The sequence below is a fragment of the Macaca thibetana genome, chromosome 1 (assembly GCF_024542745.1).
Source record: "Macaca thibetana thibetana isolate TM-01 chromosome 1, ASM2454274v1, whole genome shotgun sequence".
In the NCBI taxonomy this organism is placed as follows: domain Eukaryota; kingdom Metazoa; phylum Chordata; class Mammalia; order Primates; family Cercopithecidae; genus Macaca; species Macaca thibetana.
The window spans coordinates 195906550-195926088 of NC_065578.1; the positions used below are offsets into that span (position 1 = coordinate 195906550).

General features: G+C 37.8%; 1 protein-coding gene across 1 annotated transcript in view; it reads right to left on the reverse strand.

The window, feature by feature from the left end:
- Positions 1-19539, reverse strand: part of POU2F1 (POU class 2 homeobox 1) — a 197643-nt gene that overhangs the window by 171291 nt on the left and 6813 nt on the right. The window lies entirely within an intron of this gene.

Sequence of the window (19539 nt, forward strand, 5' to 3'; positions counted from 1 at the left end):
AGCCTAGTAAGTACTACATAGCTCAAAACTGAAAGTCAAATGGGGATGGATATTTTCAGAAGATTTGAAACAATAACAAAAAGCAGCTTTGGATGAAGAAAAAGTTGGGTAAAGAGGAAATTTAGGTAAAGATTAAAATATATGCCGTTTTATAAGAATCCTTTACAAATTCAAACATTTTAAAATTCAGAGATATAAAAATTATATCACAGGCTGGGTGTGGCAGGTCACACTTGTAATCCCACAGCACTTTGGGAGGTCAAGGCAGGAGGATCACTTGAGGCCAGAAGTTTGAGACTAGCCTGGGCAACCATCTCTACAAAAAACAAAATAAAACAAAATTATCCAGGCATGGTGGCACATGCCTCTGGTCTCAGTTATTTGAGAAGCTGAGGCAGGAAGACCACTTAAGCCCAGGAGGTTGAGAGTGCAGTGAGCCTTGATCCCACCTCTGCACTTCATCCTGGGTGACAGAGAGAGAACCTGTTTAAAAAAAAAAAAAAAAAAAAAAAAAATTCAATCACATATATATATAAAACCTGATTTACTTACAAAATTATATTTAGCATTAAACTCTATAGCACATGGATCATAGTTACCAATTTATTTATATCCTAAAGCAACTAAAAGTATAAACTACTCAATTTTGAGAAATCTAGCAACACTTCATTTTTGTTAGCCCATGAGAGACAAAATTCTGACAGAATTAACAACATAAAAGCAAAAAAGAAATCAAAGATATGGTTTCCCATTCTTCCATATAGTGCTAGCAGATACAAGAATCACTAAATTTCTATTTTTAAAAGGCCACTAAACAAAGAGGAGAGTCTTGGGACTTCATCTTCTATTTTATTCTTTCACTCTTTATTACACAAATTTTAGGTATATGCTCCCCGCACAACTCTTCTCATTAGGAAGGCGCCACAAGGAATGGCTTCAAGTGCAGGCTATGGAAATTAAGAGTGTAGAGTCTGTACACTGGCACTACACTTAGTAGCTGGATGATCTCGGACAAGCTATTTCAGCAATCCAAATCTGTTTCCTCATCTATAAAATAGAAAATATAAAGGTACCTATCCTCGTAAGACTGCTATGAAGAAGATACCCAATTAATGCTAGTTAGCATTAGTGTTTTATTTTCCTTAACGCAACACCAGCAGTTCGGTCTAAATCCTGTTGCTCACCACGTAGAAGGCCAATCACTGACACAACTATTATTGCCAAGAAAGAAGGCTTTAACTGGGTGCTACAGCTGACGAGATCAGTCTCAAATCCATCTCCCTGACAGACTAAAATCAGGGATTTATACAGCTGGGAAGATATGTAACTATGTATGGGAAAACAGGAACTCAGGAGGGATAAGGAAGCAATCATGATGAATGAAGGGCCTGGAGTCACATCATCTGGATGCCATGATCTGGGCAAGTTCAGTTCTTCGATACTTTTCGAGAGCCTGGGGGTCCTTTCCTGAGGGAGGAACTCAGGTAAAGCAAATATAAGTTTCAAGCTTTAAGACCAGAAGGGCCAATTTCTGTTTATCAAAAGAAAAAAAAAACTGTCTACGGGACTACTGGGTCAGTTTCATTTTGATGATTGTTAAAATACAGTATTACTCCTTCCATAAAGTATATAGATATATAATAGCTCATTTAAGAGTTCCATTTAGGTTATTTCTAAATTTTGCCTCTTTAACATGAAAGACAGATGAGCACCTTTGTTCATAGTTTGTCCAAACTTAAGGAATTTCCTTAAGGTATATGTTCTAAGTCACTACAAAAAGACTGCACAGGTTTACACTTCCATTAACAGATACGAGTGCCCAATTCACTGCATTTATGTCAGTCAGCACTGAAAATCATCATTATTTTCATTTCTTACAATTTGATTTTAAACGTTTCTCAGTGTTTATACTTCTTAGGAAAAAAAAAAAGAAATTAGCAGGGCATGGTAGTGTGCACCTGTGGTCCCAGCTACTCAGGAGGCTGAGGTGGGAGGATCACTTGAGCCCAAGGAGATCAAGGCTGCAGTGAGCTGTGATCATGGCACTTGCACTCCAGCCTGGGTGACAGAGTGAGACCCTGTCTCAAACAACAAAAAAAAGAAATCTGAGTCACATAATAGCTTTTAGCCATTTTAACAATCATTCTAAAAATTGTTACTCAAAATTTCATTTTTAGAGTTGATCTTCTGGAGTTTCCCATAAGGTAACATACTAAGATCCTTAAAGTTTCACTGAAGGGCACAGATTTTTTTTAAAGTTTTATTTCTGCTTTGTAAGAATATGCTCCTATTTGCCTCTCAGACTTTTTATTTTTCCTAACATTCATTACTGTTCCTGTCATAGTTGTGTTGCTTCCTAAAAGATGTTGCTAGAAGACAGTTACGTAGTATTAAGATCCCTCTCTCCAGAAACTGAAGTTGATAAAAAGGGGAGGCTTTCCTGATTTTACCTGCACTCCCCATATACAGGCTTCCAAGGCCCAAGATCTTATCCTAGAGAAGAACTTTTTAAGGAAGGTATCATATCTCCCATACATGTTCCACCAATTTAACATACATTTAGATCAGCAGTTCTCTAATTTTTGGGTGTCAGGGCTCCTGTATGCTCTTAAAGCTTACTGAAGGCACTGGGGTAGGCAGATTTCTAAGACGGCCATCCAATGATTCACGAACTCCTGCTATTTGTACCCTTGTGTAGCCCGTTCCCCTTGAGTGTGGGGTGGACCAAGTGACTTGCTTCTAATAAACAGAATGCTGAAAAAGGGATGAGATGTCACTTCTGCGATTAGGTTACAAAAGCTGTGACTCCGTCTTGCTAATACTCCTTTCCAGCTAGAACACTATCTGGCTCTTTTCATGTGCTTGCTCTGAAGCAAGCCGGAGAAGCCCACATAGCAAGGAACGGAGAGCAGCCTCGGGCCAACTGCCAGGAAGAAACTAGGGTCCTCGGTTCGACCACCAGTAAGGAACTGAGTCCAGTCAACAACTGTGTGAGTGAGCTTGGGAGCATATGCTTCCCCAGTTGAAGCTGCAGATGAGGCTGTAGCTCTGACCAATATCTTAATTACAGTCTTATGAGGACCCAATTGAGCCATGCCCAGATTCCTGACCCACAAAAACTCTCTTCTTCTTTTACAAGCTATCCTCTAATCTAAAATGTACCCCCAATTCCAAAGTTTCTGAGTTCACATTCTCACTCCGCTCCAGCCAATCGACTCTGTAAGCCTTTTACTACAGGAAGGACTTTTTGCTATCTCAGGTGTCCTGTGCTCAGGATTCTCAGAGACAGGATGAGTAGGAGATTGGCAATATGATTTAGAGTATGGGCAGACACAGTACAGTCTACTCTTGGTCCGTTATCCATATTTGTGGAGGGCAAATATGGATAACAGGGAAAAAAAAACAAACGGTTCTATGTAACAGCTGCTGAAATCTGGGTCCTGTACTATATTTATCAGTATGTTTGTGATAGTGGTTATGATGCTAATTACATGGGACATGTTATAATGAAGGCTGTCAATTGTGAAACTTAATTCAAGAAAACAGTTTAGGCCAGGCGTGGTGGCTCAAGCCTGTAATCCCAGCATTTTGGGAGGCCAAGGCAGGTGGATCACCTGAGGCTAGGAGTTCATGACAGCCTGGCCAACATGGCAAAACCCCGTCTCTAATAAAAACACAAAAAATAGCCGGGCATGGTGGCACACGCCTGTAATCCCAGCTACTGGGGAGGCTGAGGCAGAAGAATCACTTGAACCTGGGAGGCGGAGGCTGCAGTAGGCCAAGATCGCGCCACTGCACTCCAGACTGGGCGACAAGAGCGAGACTCCGTCTCAAAAAAAATAAAAATTAAAAAAATTAATTTATACCTGTTCATATTTACTTTTTCACTTTGAGAGTTCCAAGTCATTAAAAGGTTTGAAGATAAGAAATAGCTTACATAAATTGACAGATTCCAATGTGCCAGCAATGTGCTCAACAATTTATATACATTATCTCACTAAATCCTAAACAGCTACATGAGGAAGGACTTTTACAGTTAACTTCTCAGAGCCGAGATTTTCTTAAGTGCCTAAAACAATGCCTAATACAATAAGCACTGAAATATTTGTTGAAGGAATAAAGCTACTGGTCAGTTATTAAAACATTAACCTGTCAGATTCCTAGACCAGTATTCTTAATTACCATGCAATAACATCCCAAGTTAAAATATACAACAGAGACATGAGTAGAAAGAGATGAGCATACAGTTATATAGTGGCACTAAAGAACCGTAAATTCTGTCTCAATTAGTAGACACTTGCTGAAAATTCAACTGAGCTAAATAAAGATAGAATTCATTTTGGGAAACAAAGGAAATAAGAAAGAAAGAGAAGTGAGAGAGGCAGGTGAAAGGAGCGGGGAGGGAGAGAGGGAGAATGAGAATACACGTATGTCTGTATACACTGTGTATGATTAACAGTTTTTTGAATTTTGCCCATATATATACAGATACAGCATTTATCCTATGCAAAAGGAGACATTATAAACACATCACTATATCTGAAGTATCATTTTCATAGCAAGGCTGTGAGTTACAAACTCTGGAAGATTCTTCATTTCTTGTCACTTTGCTAGTAAAAACAACATCTCACAATACGGAAAGTTTCACCCATATAAACAGGTTAAGTTGTGACTCCTGATTTGGGCTAATTTTACATGAAAGGTAAATAGGTAAAATTATGCCATGGAAGAAAGGATATATTTGCTTCTATCAACTATCTCAGGGCAAAATCTTGTCAATTCTATAGCTGGATCATCCTGTGAAATGTGCTCAAACACTTAGTGTTTCAATGCGTCACCATGGTGAGAAAGCTGGTCTTACAGTCTTTCTGTGATTTGGGTTTCTTACACCATCTGTTTTTCAAGTACCAGCTTTATAGCTTTGCAGAATTATCAAGGGCAATAGGCTCTTCTATGTGTCTGTAACAGGAAACACACACACTTTCCAAACGTATCCACTTCCTCTTAGTTCTCTTCTATCCTCTGCTCATAGTGCTGAAATTTTCATGCACAGCATTTATGTTTTGACTGTCACTAAACAGGGTGAACAACTCAGAACTGATTGTAGCCTTGCAAACTTTGAAAAACAAAAGTATTAATATTGGTGCTTCTTAGTTAAACCATAATTAATGTGCACAATTACTTAATAAAAGTGTAAGTGAACAAGCAGCACTTGGATGCCCCATTGTCTTTAAAAATATTTTAGCACCCAACAGGTAACTTAGGTCCAAAATCCTGATAAAAGCAATTGGCAATAACAAAGCATTTCTACCATAAATATCGTCCTTAACCAAAGCATTGTTTTAGGCACTTAAGAAAACCTAGGCTCTGAGAACTCTAAAAATCCTTCCTCATATAGCTGTGTTTGTGATTAAATTAGATAATGTATTCTTCCTTTAGTCAACTAGAATTAGCATGAAAACTGGAATCAAAACCCTTAAATTATTTTTAACACCACCACTTTCCAGTTATGTTAACTTTTTGAAATTACCTAACTTCCCTGTACCTGTTTTCTACACCTATAAAACACATAACAATGATGCCTACATCATAATGTGGATGTGAAGATTAAATGAGACAATTCATGTAAAACATTAGAACAGTGCTTAGCATACCAAATGGGCTTAATAGCTGTTAATTAATATGGCTAATATTATAAACAAGCAAGGACAGTGATAAAAATAAACTGGAAAACTTGTTATTTTATATTGTGCAGAACCATTCCATCTTAAGCTAATACAAGTTCTATGCTGATTAATTCTTCATCACATGTAACAAATCGTGCTGCCAACTTCTTTATCCACTGAAAAATAACTTTCAAATTCTCAAAACAGCATCACTTCACCAGGTGAAGTAACATTTTGCTGGCATCACTGTTTATAGCCCAGTAGTAGCTAGAATCAAGGTTCCTGATTAATTCCTTCCTCTTACAACAAAATATTTAGTTATTTCACCTGGCTCTAAAAAAAAGATTCTACAGACCTCTTTGAGTCATGCCCTTAAGAAGACAAATAGGTTATAATAACAGAAGACATAATTCCACTAAGGGTATTGCTTTACAATGGCAAATGAGAGAAAGATGTGTAAAATAGGAGAAGAGACCTATCTCTTGGGTGAGAACTTTTTCAATTTCTTTATTGTTATTTATTTATTTACTTATTTTTTTGAGACGGAGTTTCGCTCTTGCTGCCCACGCTGGAGTGCAATGGTGCGATCTCAGCTCATGGCAAACTCCGCCCACGGGTTCAAGCGATTCTCCTGCCTTGGCCTCCTGAGTAGCTGGGATTACAGACATGCACCACCACATCAGGCTAATTTCGTATTTGTAGTAGAGACAGAGTTTCTCCATGTTGATCAGGCTAGTCTCAAACTCCCAACCTCAGGTGACCCACCCGACTCGGCCTCCCAAAGTGCTTGGATTACAGGCGTGAGCCACCTCGCTCGAACTTTTCAGACAATTTCACTATACAACAAGGAGTCCCCAAAGCAAGTTTCAGGGAAGTTGGGTTCTGAATGGATTTCCACATAGAAATAATGTTGAAAAACCTCTAGAGAAGGGCTTCAAACCAACTGTAAAAGGTGAACTTCATTGGGACACCAAAGGTATATACTAAAGATGTTTGTGCAGAAGCACAAGGAAAAGTGCATTAAAACAATAGATTTTCAGTTATCTAGGAAACACTTATCTTGGAAGAAACTAACAGTTTCCACACAAGCTTAGTCCTGTGTGTTAAATCAGGAACAGCAGGAATCCCTTCTCTACCTGCTTCATTATCTTAAATATTTTTTCCACCTTTAAAGTAGTAAAATTACCCACAAGTATATAAAAAACACTTCCTCAATTACCTCTAAAACAATGGCCAGTATTCAACTCTATTCTTTTCTCTAATATTTTAATTTTTTTCATTGCCCTACCAAAACATAACATTTTGTAACTCTTCATCCTTTTGTTTTATATCGAATTTAAAAGAAGGTTTTGTCTTTACAGCAGAGGCTTTTAGTCAGGGTTCATATCTTCACAGTCCTTATTCTACATGAATTGACTATTCATATACTTTGACTACTGGGGTATTTGTTATTTACTACTAATGTCTAAGAGAACTTGATATAGTAAGAAAAATTATCCCTCTATGTGCCATATAGGCTTATACTTTTCTACCATATATTGTTAATTTTATTTGTAGAGTCTTTCAGAAGGTAGAACCGTAAATATTTTATATAGTTAAATCTACCAATCTTTTCCTTTTATGGCATTTGAGTTGTGTCATGTCAAAAAGCCTTTGCATAAAGTCTTACTCATAGCTTAAAGAAAAAAAAAAACGTCTTTCCATCCCTAAAACTAAATAAATTATTTGTATTTTTGTCTTAGTATTTTTCTGAGTTTTTCTTTGAACAGTCAAATCTTTAATCTATCCACCATTCTTTTTTGTGTATGGTGTAAAGTACAACCCTGACATACATTTTCTTCTTTTTTTCAAATGGATGGCCAACTGTTTCAACACCATCTGGCCCTTCTACCTACAATGTCAATTTCAATCATTCCAAGCACCTAAACTCTAGCTTAATGCAGAGAGGAAACTTTCATGTTTGCATTTAAGTAATCACTTTTCAAGTATATTGTTCAAGGGGCTATGTATTCTTCTTTTAGCATTCCCAGCACCTTCTAGAATGAGCATAAAAGTGAGGGTTGGGGTAGGAGTATCAAATTTGACTACAATGTCAAAGTATAACCATTAAGCCACCAAAGCAGTTTACAATGTGCATGTGTACCTGCGGTATGAATTAAAATTACCCCTTGAACTGCTGCCCATGGACAGCACTTTCAGGTATGTTCTTTTACTCTTGTAAAGCAGTGGCATCTATACCAGATAAGCACTGTATTTATTATAACTAGGAGTTAACTATGTCTTGATAACATGGCAAATAAGGACATGGGGAGTGAAGATTCACAAATATTCCAAATTTAAACTGTATCTCTTTATTTAAAAATACTTTTAAAGTAGACTATTCAATCTAGTGTTCTCTTTCTGTCAGCTGACAAATGGTATGTCAGAAAAAGAACACTAGGTTAAATGACTGAATGACTGAAATTGACATTTTTGGTAGCAGGGACAGGTAGTGTTGGGACAGTTGGCTGTTCATTTGGGAGGAAAAAGTCTGTCAGGGTTACACCTTACACCATACAAAAAAAAAGAATGGTGGAGAAAAGATTAAAGATTTTTAGAGCGTGTGCCTGGATTCAGAATAGGAAAGGGGAGCCTAAAGAACAAAACTTTTCAGGATGTGCCCTGCACTGTTTAGGGTAAAGTACACTCTAGCCAGCCATCTAGACTAGTCTCCCTGAACAACATGAAAATCTTATCGCTCCACCTTCAATGATGTGTACCAACAAATATAATTTCAAACCCAACGCAACCCAGTATTTACTCTGAAAACATTTCTTGATAACCTACACTATGCCAATAACCTTGTACTAACTGTGAACAAAACAGGTATTTATGGAAGATTGCCTAAAGAATATGCAGTATCTCCATTCTTCTAATTATTCCAAAATCTTTTCCCGTTTTAGCTCAGATCATTTTGAATAGTCCTCACCCAATATCCTCATCTCCCACCATTTAACTGCCTTAATGAAGGTGGTCTGGTACGATGCATTTGGCCTATAGAGGGGCATTCTGAAATTGGTTGGTGTGTCCACAGTAGGAAGGCTATTGAGGGCACCGTTTATTACATTACATAGGGTCCTGTTTATAAGGCCTCTGAGGAGAAGTCTCCTTCTGATCTTAGTACCAGGAATTGTTGTGCTTTTCTTAAAAGTTTGTTTTCAAATTTTATGGGCATAAATTGACCAAGTTTTCCTTGTTTGCATCATCTGCTAAGAAGTTTACAGAAGTATTTGGGCCCTATTGGAAGTAAATACTAGATTTTTATATTAAGTCTTTTATATTTTTATTTTGCATTTCTTGCTATATAGTTTATGAATCTCTATAAACCACGTTAAATTTTTAAGGGGGAAACAAAATGAAACAAATAAATAAATGGATAAAATTTACATTAATGCATCTCAAAAAATTTTTTTTTAATTTAAGGGATCAGAAAAAAGGTCACACAAGAAGTCAAGGGAGAAGGATTTTAAGAATATACAGGCTGGGTGTGGTGGCTCACACCTGTAATCTCAGCACTTTGGGAGACCAAGGCGGGCAGATCACTTCAGGTCAGGAGTTCGAGACCAGCCTGGCCAACATAGTGAAACCCCATCTGCGCTAAGAATGCAAAAAAATTAGCCGGGCATGGTGTCACACACCTATAATCCCAGCTACTCGGGAGGCTGAAGCAGAATTGCTTGAACCCTGGAAGCGGAGGTTGAAGTGAGCCGAGATCACGCCACTGCACTCCTGCCTGGGCGACAGAGCAACACTCTGCCAAAAACAAAACAAAACAAACAAAAAAATACGTATATGGATTTAAAAAAAAAAAAAAAAACCAGTAACTCAATTAACTGGAAGAACGGGGGAAGGGGAATTAAGGACAAAAGAGGAAAGAAAAATGGAAGAATGCCCCCAAATAATGTATTTGCAGAAATTAGACAAATGGTAGTACAAAATGACTTTGTGTAAACCTAGTCAAGCTTACCATGTAAGTCACAAAATATTTACAAACACTTCTTATTCCACAGACATCACTCAAAATGGTAAAAATAACATACTGACAGTTGAAAAAGAAAATACAAAAATTACTTGATAAAAATTGCCAAAGCGTACCAGAAAAACAAAAAACAAGACCAACAGGACTGTTACTGTAACCTGTTTCTTTTCTGAGCTCTTTCCTCACCCATCCCAAATAGTAGGAAAAAAACTTATGTATGCAACAATCTGAATCTATTAACCTCTCAACATTCTAAATAATCCAGCAGAAAGTCTAGGTAGGCGTTTACACTCCACAACACACACAAGTATGTTCGCACTAGATAGCCTCTCTCCATTAAGGTCACTGTCACCTTCCCTGACCACGGAGACTTTACAACGCTGTCACTGCTGTATGTTAACCCTAGTTCACAAGTATTATCACCATCGAGCCATCTCTACTCAGAAGTTAAATACTTTCCTCCTTATTGTCAGCTTCCTTAAATTTCTTGCTCCCCATGTCCCAGAGAACTCCAAGCTTGTCAGGAGGTTAGGTGAAATCCAGCACTGAAAATATTTCAGGATTAGTCTTATGATTTCCAAGTCCTTGTGTAGAAAATAAACCCCTAGACTGCTAAAACTGTATTATCTTTCCATTTCTCCTTTATCCCTACCTCCCATATATTTGACTTAAAAATTAAAATGCCTTTAGAGAAAGCAGAGTTAAAAAAAAAAAAAAAATGCTCACTCCAGTTCTCTGCTAAGAGAAACATTTTTGTGCAAGAGTAGGGTATGACTCTCCAGGACCACAGTGCCACAGCTGACCCATCCCTGCCCAGACTCTGCAACCATCCCCTCTCTATAAATGAACAGCTAATAGTGGGCTGCAAGTAAAACATGTGACTACCAACAGGTAGACTGATTCAAGCTCCACATGCATCCCTAAGCTACTTCTCCAAAGAGGTATAGGAATTAGCTGCCGGGAAAGAGGTGGGTCAGGTACACATGGAAAGAGAGTATTTAAGAAGTCAGAAATTTTCAGGAAAACTACAAGTATTCTGAAATGGCCAAAACATGAAAAATAAATCATTGTTGTACATTTGAAAACAATGATTTATTTTTGTTTTCAATGATAAAATATTTTATATTTAATAAAATTTAGTAAGATTTAATTTAATAAAAATTTATGTCAGCCAGGCGTGGTGGCTCAGGCCTGTAATCCCAGCACTTTGGAAGTCTGAGGCAGGTGGATCAAGAGGTCAAGAGTTCAAGACCAGCCTAGCCAAGATGGTGAAACCCCATCTCTACTAAAAATACAAAAATTGGCCAGACATGGTGGCAGGTGCCTATAATCCCAGCTCCTCAGGAGGCTGAGGCAGAGAATGGCTTGAACCCGGGAGGTGGAGGCTGCAGTGAGCCAAGATTACACCACTGCACTCCAGCCTGGGCAACAGAGCAAGAGTCTATCAAAAAAAAAAAAAAGATGTCCAACTTGAGTAAAAACATTAAAATTAAAGCAATGAGGTGTTTTTCATCAACATAGGAAAAATTTAAAAGACTAATAGTTAACAGTGCTGGAGAAACTGACACCATTAATACTGTAGATAAAAAATATAGAGTGGTACTAAAAGCAACCTGACAATATGTACAAAATTTTTTAATGTGTATATTCTGTTAAAGAAAGTTTTTGGGACACTACTATTTGGGACTAGCCTCCTCCACTAGGTTCCAGCAGAAGAGCCCAAACCAGTATTTGGTTTTCTGTTCCTGTATCAATTCACTTAGGATTACGGCTTCCAGCTCCATCCATGTTGCTGCAAAGAACATAATTTCATTAAAATGTTTATTTAAATGGGTGAACTAAAGAATAGAGAGCCATGGGGGAAAAACGGCAAGTATATAACAGGATATGCACTATGACTCCTTTTTTAAAAACTATGTGTACATGCATGACAAAAGCATGCACATCTAAACGTGGACATCTGCCTGCAACACATGGGAACAAATCCCAGGAAATGGGCTCAATCACCAAACCAGTCTCGTACTGGTCCTGATAGCATTATGTAACTAGCATTATGTAACTACTAAGATGTGATTCCAACAGCATAACCAGGCAATGATTTTGCCACTATAGTCTAATCGCCTGAAATCATACCATGATTTTTTCCAGCAACACTCATAAATTGGTAATTTATCTTAGACTATAGTGATGTTGAAGATGTCACTGATAACATGAGAGCTTTTTCAACAATTCCTTTCTAAATAATGATGATTGGCATATGAGTGTTCATGTATAAAACAGTCTGCCAAAACAGCATTCTCCTTGGCCAGAGCATGAAGCAGCAAGCACTCGGGGGGAGGGAAAGCACTATGAAGAGGAAAGTGAGGGGACTTAGCAATGAATGTAGTGTAAAAGAAAAATTGAGAAACAAACAGCATTAACAACTCAATAAGGTGATGCAGGGCATGATTAAACAAGGTGTGTATGACTGGAAACCAACGCCATGAAATAGCTGACTTCTCATTAGACACAATAATCAAGTGTTATGTTTCCTCAACTGAAAGCTACAGCCTTAGTTTAGTAACAGCTTGGTAGGGGGTAAAGGAAGTGGCTGGTAAAAAGCGGTAAACAAATCCACCTTTTTGCATAATTTGCTTGCATATTAATTTTAAGTCACAACTCATTTGAGAACATTGAAATATCTTAAATTATGTTTTTATCAAAATAACATGTAAACAAAGTAAATCCTAATTTTCTATTTCACCAACTGGGTGACAAAAAAATATAAATGCTGCTCCAGATGAAAATTATCCCAAGGTTAACATGTGCAATTAGCTTCAGTTTCACATATATTTGTTTTAACAGACAGGGTATTGCTCTGCCATCCTGGCTGGAGTACAGTAGCACAATCACAGTTCATCACAGCCTGGAACTCCTGGGCTCAAGAGGTCCTCCCGCTTCCGCATCCAGAGTAGTTAGGACTATAGGCAAGTACTACCACGCTTGGCTAGTATTTTAAATTTTTTTGCAGAGAGAGGGTCTCGCTATGTTGCCCAGGCCAGTCTCAAACTCATGGTCTCAAGCAATCCTCCCACCCCAGCTTCCCAAAGTGCTGGCATTACAGGCATGAGCCGCCATGCCTACCCTAAAATACAATTCTTAACAAAAACCCAAAATGTTCAGAATTTATGGGTTTCCAGGATCAGCAGTTTGCATACAACCAACTTCAAAAACACAGTCAGCACCTAGAAATCCTGAAAGCTAAGTTAACATTAGATCTGATACTCAATTGTCTGTGTCTCCAAAATGCAATACAGAGATAAGAATGCACACTTGATTCTAGAGCACACAATCTGGACCTGGGAACTGTACAAAGCACCGAGGTTAAACTCAGCATAACAGCTGTTAAATCTATAGATCCTAACAGTGGAAATTCTGCAATCCCAATTCCACTTGATATATTTTTCATCATTCTACTGGCTTGAAGCAGAAATTAATGGGTAAGAGCCTGATGATCTTAACTGCCTACTGCCATAATCAAAACAGAAACCTAGGTGTGTCACTTAGCCTCTTTAAGCCTCGGTTTCCTAACCTAAAAGATGGGGTAACAATATACACCCCCATGGGGGTCACTGTAATTAACATAAATGCGTGTAAAGCATTTAGTACAATAACTGGCACAAAAACTTGATAAATTTTATTGCTGTTGTTACTAGGAATCAATGTATTTATTGAAAAGTATGGATTCTCATCCACAATTTCCAACTGTGGACTTGTCACTAAAAAGTACAAAGATCATGCAAATAGCCTCATAATATGAAAATCATCTTCGGCTCTTCAGCTAAATCTCATTCTTACCGAATCAGCTATGCTGAACTTTGGTTCTTTGAAAGTTCTGTGTTTTCATTAGTTTCAAGAATTGTACGTGCAGTCATGCATCACTTAACAATGGTATGTCATTAGACGATTTTGTCATTGTGTGATCACAGAATGTACTTACATAAACCCAAATGGTATAGCCTACTATATACCTAAACTATATGGTATAGCCTGTTGCTCCTAGACTATAAACCTGTACAGCATATTATTCTACTGTTGTACTGCAAGCATCCTAACACAATGGTAAGTATTTGTGTATTTAAAAATACCTAGGCCAGGCACAGTGGCTCACATCTGTAATCCCAGCACTTTGGGAGGCCAAGCCAAGAGGACTGCTTGAGTCCAGGAGTTCAAGACCAGCCTGGGCAACATGGCAAAACCCCGTCTCTATAAAAAAAAAAAAATTAGCTGGACATGGGTACGTGTGCCTGTGGTACCAGCTCCTCAGGAGGTTGAGGTGGGATGATCACCTGAGCCCTGGAAGGTAGAAGCTGCAGTCAGCTGTGACTACACCACTGCACTCCAGCCTGGGTGACAGAGCGAGATCCTATTTAAAATTAAAAAAAAAAAAAAAAAAATTCATTAATTAAATAATTAAAAAATAAAAATATTTAAACATAGAAAAAGTACAGTTAAAAACATGGTATAAAAGATTTAAAAATGGTACACCTGTAGAGGGCATTACCTGAATGGGCTTGCAAGACTGGAAGTTGCTTTGGGTGAGTCAATGAATGAAGAGTCAGTGAATGTGAAGGCCTATGGCATTACTGTACACTTTAAAAACACTATATACTTAGGCTACACTAAATTTATAAGAAAAACATGTCTGTGTTCAATAATAAATTAACTAGCTTACTGTAACTTTTTTTTTTTTTTTTGAGATGGAGTCTCACACTCTGTCACCCAGGCTGGAGTGCAGTGGCACGATCTCAGCTCACTGCAACCTTCACTTCCCAGGTTCAAGCAATTCTCCTGCCTCAGCCTCCCAAAGAGCTAGGATTATGGGCGTGTGCCACCACACCCAGCTAATTTTTATATTTTTTGTAAAGGCGGGGTTTCACCACGTTGGCCAGGCTGGCCTTGAACGCCTGACCTTAGGTGATCCACCCACCTCAGCCTCCCAAAGTGCTGGGATTACAGGCCCGAACCACTGCGCCGGGCCTACTGTAACTTTACTTTATAAGCTTTAAAAATGTTAAAAACTTTTTGAGTCTTATAGTAACAGTTTCAAACATATTGTATAGCTGTATTAAAAAATGTTTTCCTTATATCCTTATTCTATAAGCTATTTTCTATTTAAATTTTTTAATTTTTTACCTTTTAAATGTTTTTGTTAATAACTAAGACACAAACACAGACATCAGCCTAGGCCTACACAGGGTCAGGATCATCACAATGTTACTAGGAGATAGGAATATTTCAGTTCTGTTATAATCTTATGGGACTGCCATTGTATACTGGTCCATAGACTGAGAAGTCATTATGCAGCACGTGATTGCACAGCTGACCCTTGAACAAAATGGGTATGAACTGTGTGGGTCCACTTAAATCAGGTTTTTTCAATCACACGCAAATTAAAAATACAGAATTCATGGCATGCAAACAGTTCATATTCACAGGGGCTCTGAGGCCCAGGGCCCAGGCACACTTTTCACATACTCGGGTTCCACAGGGCCTACTGCAGGACTTAAGCATGTGCAGATTTTGATATTGGTGTGGGGAGGGGCGGGCATGGGTGGGGAATCCTGGAACCAATCCCCTTGTGGTATGCCCCTGTGTATAATGAGGGATGTCTGAGATGTCTGCATAGTGTTCCCCTTGCTCAGAACATGTTCAATTCCACTTCTCACTCCCAGGCCTTGAACTGATAAATTCCTATTCATCTTTCACATCTAAGTGTAAACATGATATCCTCAGAGAGCCCCTTCCCAAATCCTCTTGTCCAGATTAGCAGTCCCCACCTTATGCTCCTGGAGTACTTCAAACCTCCCATATTCTACTCATTAAACTATGACCAGTGTTATTTAATATATGATTTCTCCAATAGACCAATATACACTTTGAGAGGACAGAGACGGTATCTTATTCATTATTCTATCACCTGTGCTCAGTACATTATAAGGAGCAGAAGCTCTATAAATATTTGTTGAATTAAATGAATGAAAAAACTGGCCATATTGGTTCATCATAATCTAGTTTTTATTCACACTGAATACCACAATTCTTGATAAGCTTACTACCTTTGTTCATTCGCATTCTAATAGGATGTTTCAAGTTTAAAGTCTAAATCCCATCTTCAGTACTACCCACTGCATAAAATTTAGCTCTCCTACTAGGACAGAACCAAGCTTATCATGTTCTATATATTTAATAAATGCTCAGGTAAGCCGAACTGATCAAAATACCTATTATATTTACTGATCTTCACCCAAAAGATGTTTTTGAATAATTCCAGTTTAAAAAGAAAAAAAAAAAGTATGAAAACTATTTATCTAGCCCAGTCCATAATTTTACCAGTAAGAATCCTACGGGTTGGAAAAGTTTAGTGATTTATTCAGGATCAGAAAGCTATTATAGTTCATGCTAAAAGCAGAATAAGGAACCAAGTCTCCTAATTCTCAGTCTGTCTTTCCAGTATAGGGCCGTTCTGGTGCATTAATTGAAAACCATTATTCAAGGTATGTTAAGCAATAAATAATCTTGAAGTGCAACAAGTAATCATTTAATGTTATCAAATCACTTCTAGAGCTTTTTTAAAGTACGGATTTTCAGACCTCTACTGTATTAGAAATTGGGCCTTCTCATGTTGAAAAAGTTCCAACGGTGATTCTTGTCCCAACAAAGATTGAGAACCACTAATTCCATCAACCAAGCATTCATTATTTGTTAAATGTCTAGGCCTACTCTGTCCCTACCAGTATGTTCCTGCACTCAAAGCTCTTAGGACAAGATTTACTTAATAATCAATTACAGAAGAAAATAGGACTGTGTATAACGAAGTGCTGAATTGGGTAACTGAACACAAATTAAGTGCTAATTTCAGAGAAAGTATGACAGGAGCTCAGATTTGACAGATGGCTATTTGTGGACATAAAGAAATGGACAGACAGGTCCCTTAAGATAAACAAGGACAAAAGTTTTCAAGTCATGACCAGCAGAAGTCCTAAGGATCCTGTGAAAGTGCCTCAAGAGCTACTGTGGAAAGGAGGCAAAAAATGCTTTCTTGCTCCAACATCCAATTTTAATAAGAACAGCTCCACTTTTGCCTTTAAAAAAGAACACCAAAGTTTCAAGTTTGAAATCCCTTATTTTACAAATGTAATTTTTTAAAAATGCATGGTGAAGTAACTTGTCCTAAAGTTACAAAGCTAATTAGTGATAGAGAAGCCAGGTCTCTGAATACCCAGTACTTTTTTTCACTCTACCATACCTTACACCATGGCCTTCCAACGGAGGAAAAAGTGTGAGTAAAGGTTTACACACAACGTCCCACACACACTGACCTGACTAAAACACTGGGTGCACTTTCAGGTCATGTGTCTCAAACTGGGATTGAGGTTGCGAGGATGGTAATGAGAGAAAGTCTCAGGCAAGTCTCAGGATAAATTATAGCCATCCTCCCAAGACAGATCTTCAAATTTTAGGGAGATTTCTTAAAAAATTAAAATCTGATAATATGCTGTATTTGTGGTAGAAATGGAGAATAAGGGAACTTCCTTGGTGGAATTGTTGAGTCATGCTATTTAAGGAAGTAGTAAAGATAAGAATGCATAGGCAAGGGTGGGGGCTAGATAACAGAATGCCCTGAAATCAAGGGAAGTCTGTATTTGCTTCAATGCAACACCTCCATCGTATGAAGTTTTCAGAAGAGTACTAGAAGTGTTCATTCCTCCTAAGATGCTAGCTGCTCCAAAAAATGAACAGCCTACAGTCAGGTGCCCCACAGAATCCATCAGTTGCTAAAGCTTCTGCTTCTCTACAGCAGCACAAGTAATAAAATTCCTGATTTTACTCCTGTGCTCATGTAAGAAAAACTATTACAGAGTTACTTTAAAAATGCTTCTGCTATCAATTTGTTACTCCCCACAGCATCCCTCTAACACTGGTATTATCACCATCGTATTGCTGAAGGAAATATCCTTAGAAGACAGTGCCAAAGCCAAAATAAGATATCTAGAATTTACAATGTTCAGATTCAATACTCAGTCCACACGCACAGTGGCATGAGCATCTCAAACCTAGTATTAATGTTTATCAAACATTTAATTCACTAAAAAATTTTCAATTTTCACAAGGAATCTACAACCTAATAAGACCCACCCACCCAAACATGTCTCACATGACATGCCAAAGTGAATCCACTGACTTACTCCCCAAACGGCTCCTTCTCCCAATATCGCTACATCTGCTTATGGTACTACTCTTTTCTGGATAACCTAAATTCAAAACCTTGATCATCTCTTTGCATCTAATTAGTTGCTAAACACTTTAAGGGCTCTGATCATGGCACTGTCCATAACAACAAAAAAAAAATTAAAAAAAAAATTCAGTGACTTCCTGCTGCGTAGCAAATAAAATCCAAACTCTTACACCAACACAAAGGATTCAGAGCTCTCCACAATAGAGCCCCAAAGTGCCTTAATACACAGCCTAAATAACTGCTAACCTGGAAGTCTTGCTGTTACCCACACTTAACGCTTATAAAAACACATGACCTTGAGAAAGTCACTTAATCTGAGTTTTATTTTACTCAACTATAAAATGGGTATAGTAACGCTTGCCTGAAAGGACTGAAGTAATGAAAATGAGAATGTGGCTATAAATTTTAAAGTACTATAAAAATACAGACACTATCATTATGTCACGGTTATGGTAATGTTATTTTTATACCTGCCTTGCTCCAGAAAGGATGTAAGGTGGCCCACATAAAACAAGATAAAAAGAGTTTAAAGATGGAAACAATAAAAGAAATACTAAACAAATGTATGGACAAAAAACGGATCTACTAATCAGGCTAACAGAAATGTAAACATAATTGCCTATGCATGTGCTTTTCAGGTTAATAATTTGACCTAAACATTGTAGTTTGATTTGAAAAGGAAACTAAGTCAATTAGACAATTCAGTGTCCATAAGACTAAAAACAAACAGTTTCTACTGTAAAGACCAGGCAAGAATTCCTCCCAAAGGTCCTTATTCCATGTAATGTAATTGGACAATATCCTCAACACCTTTATCACGGCTTATTTCATAAATCATTAGACTGAAAGTCTCTTGAGGTCAAGTAATTTTTAAATTATGTTTGTATCTCTAGTAGCACCTACAGTAATTAGTTAATAAACCAAATACCTCTATATAATGGTTTCTAAGGATCTAATCTCTCCCTTCCTGTTTCAAACCATCTTGCACACCACCACATCACTCCTATCATTTTTATCACATCAGTCCCTATTTCAAAATCCTCCAACAGCTTTCCTGCACATAGAACAAATGCTTCCTCATTCTCTACCTATACATCACAATGTTGAACACAACCTCCCCTGCAATGGCCTTCCCTGTATTCCCATTCCTCTAAATTCTTTTTGCCCTTTAAAGCTTGGTTTAAAAGTCTCACCTTCTACACAAAGCCTTCTCTGACTGACAGCAATGGGGCAGGAGGAGAGACTGGGAGGTGGGAGACAGTCAGAAGTCTTGTGTTCTTATCTGTTATTGAATAGTTAAGTGACTGCGGGCAAGTCACTAAATCATTGTGAGAATATTTCCTCATCTGTGAAGCAAAAGCTTTAGGAAAGATTATATCTAAATTACCTTCCAGCTATAATATATTCTAGGATGCTCTGGCTCTTTCAAACTTGGACACACCCTGATCTATTCTCCGATCTTCATTATCTGTTACATATTTTAATACGTAATTACATACATTGTTTTTCAATTTTTCCTGCTTAAGTAAACATACCAACTCCTCTGCAGCAGTCATATTTCCTTGTTATCCCCAAAG